At 41.1% G+C, this 12,346-nt stretch overlaps 6 non-coding genes across 6 annotated transcripts; 3 read left to right on the forward strand and 3 right to left on the reverse strand.

The window, feature by feature from the left end:
• Positions 1-880: 880 nt before the first annotated feature.
• Positions 881-1,044, reverse strand: LOC137554774 (U1 spliceosomal RNA). The gene has a single exon (XR_011027518.1). It is a non-coding gene; the product is annotated as a U1 spliceosomal RNA (small nuclear RNA).
• A 1,560-nt stretch (positions 1,045-2,604) lies between these two features.
• On the forward strand, positions 2,605-2,711 carry LOC137555066 (U6 spliceosomal RNA). The gene has a single exon (XR_011027771.1). It is a non-coding gene; the product is annotated as a U6 spliceosomal RNA (small nuclear RNA).
• Positions 2,712-4,828: 2,117 nt separating this feature from the next.
• On the reverse strand, positions 4,829-4,992 carry LOC137554775 (U1 spliceosomal RNA). Its single transcript, XR_011027519.1, has one exon. It is a non-coding gene; the product is annotated as a U1 spliceosomal RNA (small nuclear RNA).
• Positions 4,993-6,552: 1,560 nt separating this feature from the next.
• LOC137555067 (U6 spliceosomal RNA) lies at positions 6,553-6,659 on the forward strand. Its single transcript, XR_011027772.1, has one exon. It is a non-coding gene; the product is annotated as a U6 spliceosomal RNA (small nuclear RNA).
• A 2,117-nt stretch (positions 6,660-8,776) lies between these two features.
• Positions 8,777-8,940, reverse strand: LOC137554779 (U1 spliceosomal RNA). Its single transcript, XR_011027523.1, has one exon. It is a non-coding gene; the product is annotated as a U1 spliceosomal RNA (small nuclear RNA).
• A 1,560-nt stretch (positions 8,941-10,500) lies between these two features.
• Positions 10,501-10,607, forward strand: LOC137555068 (U6 spliceosomal RNA). The gene has a single exon (XR_011027773.1). It is a non-coding gene; the product is annotated as a U6 spliceosomal RNA (small nuclear RNA).
• Positions 10,608-12,346: the final 1,739 nt, after the last annotated feature.

A 12,346-nucleotide genomic window follows, 5' to 3' on the forward strand; every position in this document is an offset into this window, starting at 1 on the left:
ACTGCATATTTTTGGTAAGCTGTGCTTTAGTAGTATAGTAGTATCTGTTTTCTAGTGTTGTCCGGATCATGAACGATTCGGATCTTTGATCCGAATCTATTTTGTGAGTCGAATCATCCGAATCATCAAAATGGGTGATTCGGATTGCAAAAGGGGCGGGGCCAGGAGCGACACGCCCCCTCTCAGCGGGGTCCTGGAAGCAGAGCAGAGATGGATCGCTCTGTTGGAGGGGACTCGGGGAGCCAGCCTTGCAGGGACAGGTAGAGGGGACATGGGTGCCACTGCCAGATATGTGCAGAGCACACATACTAGCTGTAATGTGCTGCTCATTATAGGCTGTCTGTTCCGTAGTTGTGCACAGTGAACACATTGGAAACTTTTGGCTCAGCTCGGCACAGTTCAGTAACTTTGCAGGCACTGTGATTGCAGCGCAATATGATCCTCCTGCACTCGCTCTAAACAGCTGCACTTATCTTCTGGGAATGCTTTGGGGAATGCTTTCTTTCACTGTGCGACGTTTCCATTCAAGGTATACAGATGAACATGTAGGTGAAATATATGTAAAGCATATGATCGCAGCATGTGGGTATTGTGTGCAAACAAACATTTCTGCTCCCTGCTCTGTCCACTCCCTGCCCTCTGTCCATCTTCTCCCCTTCTCCTGTCCTGCTAGTCATTTCACCCCCGAATGCTTCCCTTGTAAAATGATCCGAGATTCGGATCAAAGATCCGGACCTATTCAATGATCCGATTCGAATCATCCGGATCATTGAAAAGATCCGAACTTCCCATCTCTACTGTTTTCCTCCCTTTATCTGATGACCAATAGCAGTTTCACAGTACTCAGATATTACCGAATCTATTATTAACCAGCATTGATCAGGGGAAAGCGCGAACGCAGTCCCCCACTACCACAAATTATGCAGTCGAGTTTCCCGCATTTGGGGAAATCGCAGGGGTCAACCCACTCGGAGTGCAATGGATGAGCCTCACCCTGGGAGAACCACCTTCGTGATCATGGTGTCTCCCCTGCCAGGTAAGTATGAGTTGGAATCGCACGGAGGGAGGATGCTGGGCTCAGCACTGCTTACACAACACAGGGGGACTTTATGATCTGAAATAAATTAATTTTATCCGCACGGCGATTTTACACAGTTCTCATCCTCATACAATGGAAAGTCCTGCTGCTCTAACAATAAATAAAATTTAACCGCAAACATAAAATCGGTGTGAACTGGAGTCTCTCCCAGACTGCACTGCAACAATCATCATATTTGAATAAAGTGACTTCACTCAGGCAGCCACTCCCAACTCCTTATAAGGAAGAGAGGCTGTTTTGTACTTCAATGGGGAGTGATCAGTGCTCAGTTCACTAAGCAGTTTAGACTAGTCTACTGATGGTTTTTAGTCTACTGATGGTTTGGTGTAAATCAGTTGCATCAAGAAGGAATTCACTAATAATTACCAAATGTCTTAAGCTCAACACACACCAAACAATCTTGGTTGTACAGATTTACCAAATCTATGTAGTATAAGGGCCAACAGATTGAAAATACCTTGAATGATTTATTGGATAAGCTCTTATACTACATGAAACTGGTAAGATTGAACAACCAAGATTGTATGGTGTGTGTTGAGCCTTAGACCTGGTCTAAAACATTTGGTAATTAGGTGGGTAAAGCAGAGGAAATGATCAAAAGATGCAATTGGCAAACGAGTAGCTATGACTGACAGCCTTCTCCTTTGATGAGCTCTCCTCTGCATACAATTAAACTCCTGCATAATTCATTCAAAAGGTTCCATCCTCACGTCGAAAATACCTCACAGAATGACTTTACCGACATAAATCATCTGGTCGAATCTCTGTCAGAAAAAGTGGGCGTGGTTACTCCTTGTTTGCTTTGTGAATTGCATCTTTTGATCATTTACCCTGCTTTACCGACCTAATTACCGAATGTTTTAGACCAGGTCTAAAAACAGGTCTAAAACATTACACCAAACCATCAGTATACTAGTCTAAACTGCTTAGTGAATTGAGGCCAATGTTGGAACAATGTTACCAACAGTTGGGCTTCGGTAAAACGGAGTACTTCTATCGTAGGTGTGAAAATGTTTATGAATTAGCACACAAAAGTCTAAATTAATGAATGCAGTATTTTCTCGACCAGATTTTTTACCGCACATGCTTTTATGAATGATAGCCTTTGAAATGGTTCCTGGGTTTTCTTTTTTCCGCACTTATAGTAATTCTTTATCCCCTACCGTTCTCTTGTCAAGTGAAGCACTTTTCTAGGCAGCCTGGGCTCCATGTCATTTCCTACAGTGGGTGTGAAGAGAGGAATCCCCACCCACTAGATTAGCATAATTTATTCACTTTCGGCTAGTACCCAAGATGCAATAGTGGTTGCAATATTGCTCTTCTCTGCCAGGAAATTTGATTTCCAAGCCAAAATATTTAGCCCTGTCCTGTTTATTATTATTATTATAGCTTTCTGCAAGGTTCTCACGCTCCAAACTATAGGGGACTCTTGATTTTACTCTCCCTAACGTGCAGGTAGTATCAGGGCGCGGGGTATATATACTCTGGTGAAACAGCCCTTAGTTGTGCTCGCTTCGGCAGCACATATACTAAAATTGGAACGATACAGAGAAGATTAGCATGGCCCCTGCGCAAGGATGACACGCAAATTCGTGAAGCGTTCCATATTTTTAGGCATCTTCCTCTGGGCAAAACATTAACATTTTTATACGTCAGAACGCAGCTTTACGTGTCGGGTTCAAAGTGCTACATGTAAGTGCACCTGCTAAGCTTCTCTAAGCAATGGCATGCAAACCGAGTTCTGTGCTTCTTTGCAGATGTGCTTTCTTCCGGTCTCAAGTGGTAATGTCCCCTGGGTTTTCCTTTTTCCGCACTTAGGCCTTATTCACATTATAAATTGTTAGCGCAAGCGCTGAGTGCTTTTGTAAGTGCTTTTCCAAGTGTTTTCTGAGCGATTATCGATTTTTTTAGAAGCACTTTTCTAAGCGCTTTTGTAAATGCGATTTGAGCTTTTCTTCCTGCAGACAAACAGGTAGTGAACTCTTATGACCTGGAACGAAATAGCTGTAATTATTATGTGAAGAAAGGCACTCAGAAAATCGCTTTTCAAAGCCTTTTTTTCAAGTGCTTAGCGATTTTCCTATACCTTGTATTGAAGCCCAAACGCTCAGGAAATGGTGCAGGACCCGCGTTTGTGATTGTAAAGAAAGCTCATCGCTGATGTTAAAATGCCCACATAGGAAAACATTGCACAAGCGCTTTTAAAAATCACCAGTGCTTAAAAAAAATTAAAAAGCGCTCATAGGGCTTGATTCCCTAAAACGTGATAACTGCTATCACGGTCGCACTAGCGTTTTGGATTAATTAGATGATTAAAGTCTGACACTTTGAGCCTAGAATTGTGAACCTTTTCACAATATTCTAATGGTCTGAGATTTTGATTTTGGGGTTCTCATAAGCTGTAAGCCAAAATCATCAAATTTATAACAAATATAGGCTTGAAATGTCTGGCTTTGCATGTAATGAATCCATTTCATATATTATTTTCACCTATCACTGAAATACATTTACTTTTGCACAACATTATAAGTTTTCTAAATTTTACCTGTAAGATCTTCTTCAGAGCCCCCCATCCTTAGATAAAGCTATTTAAGCAATCTTTACTGATTTCTGAATTAAAGAAAAGGATTAATTTGAATTTACAGATGGAAAAGGAATATCAAACAATATTAATATCATATTAATAAGCAAACAACTTTCTCATTTTTTTTCCATCAGTTTTTATACATTTTTACCATATATCAATAAGAATGTATCAGTCAAAATTAAACATTTTCTAAACAGTTACCCCTTTTATCTCTACCAATAAACCCAGTGTATTCATATTAATTCAAATTATTGCTCCAGTAACTGCATATTTTTGGTAAGCTGTGCTTTAGTAGTATAGTAGTATCTGTTTTCTAGTGTTGTCCGGATCATGAACGATTCGGATCTTTGATCCGAATCTATTTTGTGAGTCGAATCATCCGAATCATCAAAATGGGTGATTCGGATTGCAAAAGGGGCGGGGCCAGGAGCGACACGCCCCCTCTCAGCGGGGTCCTGGAAGCAGAGCAGAGATGGATCGCTCTGTTGGAGGGGACTCGGGGAGCCAGCCTTGCAGGGACAGGTAGAGGGGACATGGGTGCCACTGCCAGATATGTGCAGAGCACACATACTAGCTGTAATGTGCTGCTCATTATAGGCTGTCTGTTCCGTAGTTGTGCACAGTGAACACATTGGAAACTTTTGGCTCAGCTCGGCACAGTTCAGTAACTTTGCAGGCACTGTGATTGCAGCGCAATATGATCCTCCTGCACTCGCTCTAAACAGCTGCACTTATCTTCTGGGAATGCTTTGGGGAATGCTTTCTTTCACTGTGCGACGTTTCCATTCAAGGTATACAGATGAACATGTAGGTGAAATATATGTAAAGCATATGATCGCAGCATGTGGGTATTGTGTGCAAACAAACATTTCTGCTCCCTGCTCTGTCCACTCCCTGCCCTCTGTCCATCTTCTCCCCTTCTCCTGTCCTGCTAGTCATTTCACCCCCGAATGCTTCCCTTGTAAAATGATCCGAGATTCGGATCAAAGATCCGGACCTATTCAATGATCCGATTCGAATCATCCGGATCATTGAAAAGATCCGAACTTCCCATCTCTACTGTTTTCCTCCCTTTATCTGATGACCAATAGCAGTTTCACAGTACTCAGATATTACCGAATCTATTATTAACCAGCATTGATCAGGGGAAAGCGCGAACGCAGTCCCCCACTACCACAAATTATGCAGTCGAGTTTCCCGCATTTGGGGAAATCGCAGGGGTCAACCCACTCGGAGTGCAATGGATGAGCCTCACCCTGGGAGAACCACCTTCGTGATCATGGTGTCTCCCCTGCCAGGTAAGTATGAGTTGGAATCGCACGGAGGGAGGATGCTGGGCTCAGCACTGCTTACACAACACAGGGGGACTTTATGATCTGAAATAAATTAATTTTATCCGCACGGCGATTTTACACAGTTCTCATCCTCATACAATGGAAAGTCCTGCTGCTCTAACAATAAATAAAATTTAACCGCAAACATAAAATCGGTGTGAACTGGAGTCTCTCCCAGACTGCACTGCAACAATCATCATATTTGAATAAAGTGACTTCACTCAGGCAGCCACTCCCAACTCCTTATAAGGAAGAGAGGCTGTTTTGTACTTCAATGGGGAGTGATCAGTGCTCAGTTCACTAAGCAGTTTAGACTAGTCTACTGATGGTTTTTAGTCTACTGATGGTTTGGTGTAAATCAGTTGCATCAAGAAGGAATTCACTAATAATTACCAAATGTCTTAAGCTCAACACACACCAAACAATCTTGGTTGTACAGATTTACCAAATCTATGTAGTATAAGGGCCAACAGATTGAAAATACCTTGAATGATTTATTGGATAAGCTCTTATACTACATGAAACTGGTAAGATTGAACAACCAAGATTGTATGGTGTGTGTTGAGCCTTAGACCTGGTCTAAAACATTTGGTAATTAGGTGGGTAAAGCAGAGGAAATGATCAAAAGATGCAATTGGCAAACGAGTAGCTATGACTGACAGCCTTCTCCTTTGATGAGCTCTCCTCTGCATACAATTAAACTCCTGCATAATTCATTCAAAAGGTTCCATCCTCACGTCGAAAATACCTCACAGAATGACTTTACCGACATAAATCATCTGGTCGAATCTCTGTCAGAAAAAGTGGGCGTGGTTACTCCTTGTTTGCTTTGTGAATTGCATCTTTTGATCATTTACCCTGCTTTACCGACCTAATTACCGAATGTTTTAGACCAGGTCTAAAAACAGGTCTAAAACATTACACCAAACCATCAGTATACTAGTCTAAACTGCTTAGTGAATTGAGGCCAATGTTGGAACAATGTTACCAACAGTTGGGCTTCGGTAAAACGGAGTACTTCTATCGTAGGTGTGAAAATGTTTATGAATTAGCACACAAAAGTCTAAATTAATGAATGCAGTATTTTCTCGACCAGATTTTTTACCGCACATGCTTTTATGAATGATAGCCTTTGAAATGGTTCCTGGGTTTTCTTTTTTCCGCACTTATAGTAATTCTTTATCCCCTACCGTTCTCTTGTCAAGTGAAGCACTTTTCTAGGCAGCCTGGGCTCCATGTCATTTCCTACAGTGGGTGTGAAGAGAGGAATCCCCACCCACTAGATTAGCATAATTTATTCACTTTCGGCTAGTACCCAAGATGCAATAGTGGTTGCAATATTGCTCTTCTCTGCCAGGAAATTTGATTTCCAAGCCAAAATATTTAGCCCTGTCCTGTTTATTATTATTATTATAGCTTTCTGCAAGGTTCTCACGCTCCAAACTATAGGGGACTCTTGATTTTACTCTCCCTAACGTGCAGGTAGTATCAGGGCGCGGGGTATATATACTCTGGTGAAACAGCCCTTAGTTGTGCTCGCTTCGGCAGCACATATACTAAAATTGGAACGATACAGAGAAGATTAGCATGGCCCCTGCGCAAGGATGACACGCAAATTCGTGAAGCGTTCCATATTTTTAGGCATCTTCCTCTGGGCAAAACATTAACATTTTTATACGTCAGAACGCAGCTTTACGTGTCGGGTTCAAAGTGCTACATGTAAGTGCACCTGCTAAGCTTCTCTAAGCAATGGCATGCAAACCGAGTTCTGTGCTTCTTTGCAGATGTGCTTTCTTCCGGTCTCAAGTGGTAATGTCCCCTGGGTTTTCCTTTTTCCGCACTTAGGCCTTATTCACATTATAAATTGTTAGCGCAAGCGCTGAGTGCTTTTGTAAGTGCTTTTCCAAGTGTTTTCTGAGCGATTATCGATTTTTTTAGAAGCACTTTTCTAAGCGCTTTTGTAAATGCGATTTGAGCTTTTCTTCCTGCAGACAAACAGGTAGTGAACTCTTATGACCTGGAACGAAATAGCTGTAATTATTATGTGAAGAAAGGCACTCAGAAAATCGCTTTTCAAAGCCTTTTTTTCAAGTGCTTAGCGATTTTCCTATACCTTGTATTGAAGCCCAAACGCTCAGGAAATGGTGCAGGACCCGCGTTTGTGATTGTAAAGAAAGCTCATCGCTGATGTTAAAATGCCCACATAGGAAAACATTGCACAAGCGCTTTTAAAAATCACCAGTGCTTAAAAAAAATTAAAAAGCGCTCATAGGGCTTGATTCCCTAAAACGTGATAACTGCTATCACGGTCGCACTAGCGTTTTGGATTAATTAGATGATTAAAGTCTGACACTTTGAGCCTAGAATTGTGAACCTTTTCACAATATTCTAATGGTCTGAGATTTTGATTTTGGGGTTCTCATAAGCTGTAAGCCAAAATCATCAAATTTATAACAAATATAGGCTTGAAATGTCTGGCTTTGCATGTAATGAATCCATTTCATATATTATTTTCACCTATCACTGAAATACATTTACTTTTGCACAACATTATAAGTTTTCTAAATTTTACCTGTAAGATCTTCTTCAGAGCCCCCCATCCTTAGATAAAGCTATTTAAGCAATCTTTACTGATTTCTGAATTAAAGAAAAGGATTAATTTGAATTTACAGATGGAAAAGGAATATCAAACAATATTAATATCATATTAATAAGCAAACAACTTTCTCATTTTTTTTCCATCAGTTTTTATACATTTTTACCATATATCAATAAGAATGTATCAGTCAAAATTAAACATTTTCTAAACAGTTACCCCTTTTATCTCTACCAATAAACCCAGTGTATTCATATTAATTCAAATTATTGCTCCAGTAACTGCATATTTTTGGTAAGCTGTGCTTTAGTAGTATAGTAGTATCTGTTTTCTAGTGTTGTCCGGATCATGAACGATTCGGATCTTTGATCCGAATCTATTTTGTGAGTCGAATCATCCGAATCATCAAAATGGGTGATTCGGATTGCAAAAGGGGCGGGGCCAGGAGCGACACGCCCCCTCTCAGCGGGGTCCTGGAAGCAGAGCAGAGATGGATCGCTCTGTTGGAGGGGACTCGGGGAGCCAGCCTTGCAGGGACAGGTAGAGGGGACATGGGTGCCACTGCCAGATATGTGCAGAGCACACATACTAGCTGTAATGTGCTGCTCATTATAGGCTGTCTGTTCCGTAGTTGTGCACAGTGAACACATTGGAAACTTTTGGCTCAGCTCGGCACAGTTCAGTAACTTTGCAGGCACTGTGATTGCAGCGCAATATGATCCTCCTGCACTCGCTCTAAACAGCTGCACTTATCTTCTGGGAATGCTTTGGGGAATGCTTTCTTTCACTGTGCGACGTTTCCATTCAAGGTATACAGATGAACATGTAGGTGAAATATATGTAAAGCATATGATCGCAGCATGTGGGTATTGTGTGCAAACAAACATTTCTGCTCCCTGCTCTGTCCACTCCCTGCCCTCTGTCCATCTTCTCCCCTTCTCCTGTCCTGCTAGTCATTTCACCCCCGAATGCTTCCCTTGTAAAATGATCCGAGATTCGGATCAAAGATCCGGACCTATTCAATGATCCGATTCGAATCATCCGGATCATTGAAAAGATCCGAACTTCCCATCTCTACTGTTTTCCTCCCTTTATCTGATGACCAATAGCAGTTTCACAGTACTCAGATATTACCGAATCTATTATTAACCAGCATTGATCAGGGGAAAGCGCGAACGCAGTCCCCCACTACCACAAATTATGCAGTCAAGTTTCCCGCATTTGGGGAAATCGCAGGGGTCAACCCACTCGGAGTGCAATGGATGAGCCTCACCCTGGGAGAACCACCTTCGTGATCATGGTGTCTCCCCTGCCAGGTAAGTATGAGTTGGAATCGCACGGAGGGAGGATGCTGGGCTCAGCACTGCTTACACAACACAGGGGGACTTTATGATCTGAAATAAATTAATTTTATCCGCACGGCGATTTTACACAGTTCTCATCCTCATACAATGGAAAGTCCTGCTGCTCTAACAATAAATAAAATTTAACCGCAAACATAAAATCGGTGTGAACTGGAGTCTCTCCCAGACTGCACTGCAACAATCATCATATTTGAATAAAGTGACTTCACTCAGGCAGCCACTCCCAACTCCTTATAAGGAAGAGAGGCTGTTTTGTACTTCAATGGGGAGTGATCAGTGCTCAGTTCACTAAGCAGTTTAGACTAGTCTACTGATGGTTTTTAGTCTACTGATGGTTTGGTGTAAATCAGTTGCATCAAGAAGGAATTCACTAATAATTACCAAATGTCTTAAGCTCAACACACACCAAACAATCTTGGTTGTACAGATTTACCAAATCTATGTAGTATAAGGGCCAACAGATTGAAAATACCTTGAATGATTTATTGGATAAGCTCTTATACTACATGAAACTGGTAAGATTGAACAACCAAGATTGTATGGTGTGTGTTGAGCCTTAGACCTGGTCTAAAACATTTGGTAATTAGGTGGGTAAAGCAGAGGAAATGATCAAAAGATGCAATTCGCAAACGAGTAGCTATGACTGACAGCCTTCTCCTTTGATGAGCTCTCCTCTGCATACAATTAAACTCCTGCATAATTCATTCAAAAGGTTCCATCCTCACGTCGAAAATACCTCACAGAATGACTTTACCGACATAAATCATCTGGTCGAATCTCTGTCAGAAAAAGTGGGCGTGGTTACTCCTTGTTTGCTTTGTGAATTGCATCTTTTGATCATTTACCCTGCTTTACCGACCTAATTACCGAATGTTTTAGACCAGGTCTAAAAACAGGTCTAAAACATTACACCAAACCATCAGTATACTAGTCTAAACTGCTTAGTGAATTGAGGCCAATGTTGGAACAATGTTACCAACAGTTGGGCTTCGGTAAAACGGAGTACTTCTATCGTAGGTGTGAAAATGTTTATGAATTAGCACACAAAAGTCTAAATTAATGAATGCAGTATTTTCTCGACCAGATTTTTTACCGCACATGCTTTTATGAATGATAGCCTTTGAAATGGTTCCTGGGTTTTCTTTTTTCCGCACTTATAGTAATTCTTTATCCCCTACCGTTCTCTTGTCAAGTGAAGCACTTTTCTAGGCAGCCTGGGCTCCATGTCATTTCCTACAGTGGGTGTGAAGAGAGGAATCCCCACCCACTAGATTAGCATAATTTATTCACTTTCGGCTAGTACCCAAGATGCAATAGTGGTTGCAATATTGCTCTTCTCTGCCAGGAAATTTGATTTCCAAGCCAAAATATTTAGCCCTGTCCTGTTTATTATTATTATTATAGCTTTCTGCAAGGTTCTCACGCTCCAAACTATAGGGGACTCTTGATTTTACTCTCCCTAACGTGCAGGTAGTATCAGGGCGCGGGGTATATATACTCTGGTGAAACAGCCCTTAGTTGTGCTCGCTTCGGCAGCACATATACTAAAATTGGAACGATACAGAGAAGATTAGCATGGCCCCTGCGCAAGGATGACACGCAAATTCGTGAAGCGTTCCATATTTTTAGGCATCTTCCTCTGGGCAAAACATTAACATTTTTATACGTCAGAACGCAGCTTTACGTGTCGGGTTCAAAGTGCTACATGTAAGTGCACCTGCTAAGCTTCTCTAAGCAATGGCATGCAAACCGAGTTCTGTGCTTCTTTGCAGATGTGCTTTCTTCCGGTCTCAAGTGGTAATGTCCCCTGGGTTTTCCTTTTTCCGCACTTAGGCCTTATTCACATTATAAATTGTTAGCGCAAGCGCTGAGTGCTTTTGTAAGTGCTTTTCCAAGTGTTTTCTGAGCGATTATCGATTTTTTTAGAAGCACTTTTCTAAGCGCTTTTGTAAATGCGATTTGAGCTTTTCTTCCTGCAGACAAACAGGTAGTGAACTCTTATGACCTGGAACGAAATAGCTGTAATTATTATGTGAAGAAAGGCACTCAGAAAATCGCTTTTCAAAGCCTTTTTTTCAAGTGCTTAGCGATTTTCCTATACCTTGTATTGAAGCCCAAACGCTCAGGAAATGGTGCAGGACCCGCGTTTGTGATTGTAAAGAAAGCTCATCGCTGATGTTAAAATGCCCACATAGGAAAACATTGCACAAGCGCTTTTAAAAATCACCAGTGCTTAAAAAAAATTAAAAAGCGCTCATAGGGCTTGATTCCCTAAAACGTGATAACTGCTATCACGGTCGCACTAGCGTTTTGGATTAATTAGATGATTAAAGTCTGACACTTTGAGCCTAGAATTGTGAACCTTTTCACAATATTCTAATGGTCTGAGATTTTGATTTTGGGGTTCTCATAAGCTGTAAGCCAAAATCATCAAATTTATAACAAATATAGGCTTGAAATGTCTGGCTTTGCATGTAATGAATCCATTTCATATATTATTTTCACCTATCACTGAAATACATTTACTTTTGCACAACATTATAAGTTTTCCAAATTTTACCTGTAAGATCTTCTTCAGAGCCCCCCATCCTTAGACAAAGCTATTTAAGCAATCTTTACTGATTTCTGAATTAAAGAAAAGGATTAATTTGAATTTACAGATGGAAAAGGAATATCAAACAATATTAATATCATATTAATAGCAAACAACTTTCTCAATTTTTTTTCATCAGTTTTTATACATTTTTACCATATATCAATAAGAATGTATCAGTCAAAATTAAACATTTTCTAAACAGTTACCCCTTTTATCTCTTTCAATAAACCCAGTGTATTCATATTAATTCAAATTATTGCTCTAGTAACTGCATATTTTTGGTAAGCTGTGCTTTAGTAGTATAGTAGTATCTGTTTTCCTCCCTTTATCTGATGACCAATAGCAGTTTCACAGTACCCAGATATCAGTGGTGCTCAGCAGAGCTCGAATATTCGAGTAGCTCGAATATTCGAGCTCTTTTTCAGCTATTCGAGCTCGAATACCGAGCTCGAATAGCTGCAGCTATTCGAATGGGCTATTCGAGTTAATTCGAATAGCCCATTCACTATTCGCGCTATTCGAGCAAACAGCGCTATTCCAGCTCGAATACCGAGCTCGAATAGCGTCATAGCCCAGATTGATGTCCTTAGAGCCAATCAGAGGGCTCCCAGGCCCTCTGACGGCAGCCAATCACAGAGGGGGACCCTGGCCAGCCCCTACCCTATAAATAGCGGCCACCATGTTCCGTTTTTCCGTCCTTGCCTGACTTTGTACAGAGAGAGATCTGCTCCTTTGTGCTTTGGCTTAGCAAGAGCTTTATTGTGGTCAAT

This window comes from Hyperolius riggenbachi, chromosome 2 (genome assembly GCF_040937935.1).
Source record: "Hyperolius riggenbachi isolate aHypRig1 chromosome 2, aHypRig1.pri, whole genome shotgun sequence".
NCBI lineage: Eukaryota > Metazoa > Chordata > Amphibia > Anura > Hyperoliidae > Hyperolius > Hyperolius riggenbachi.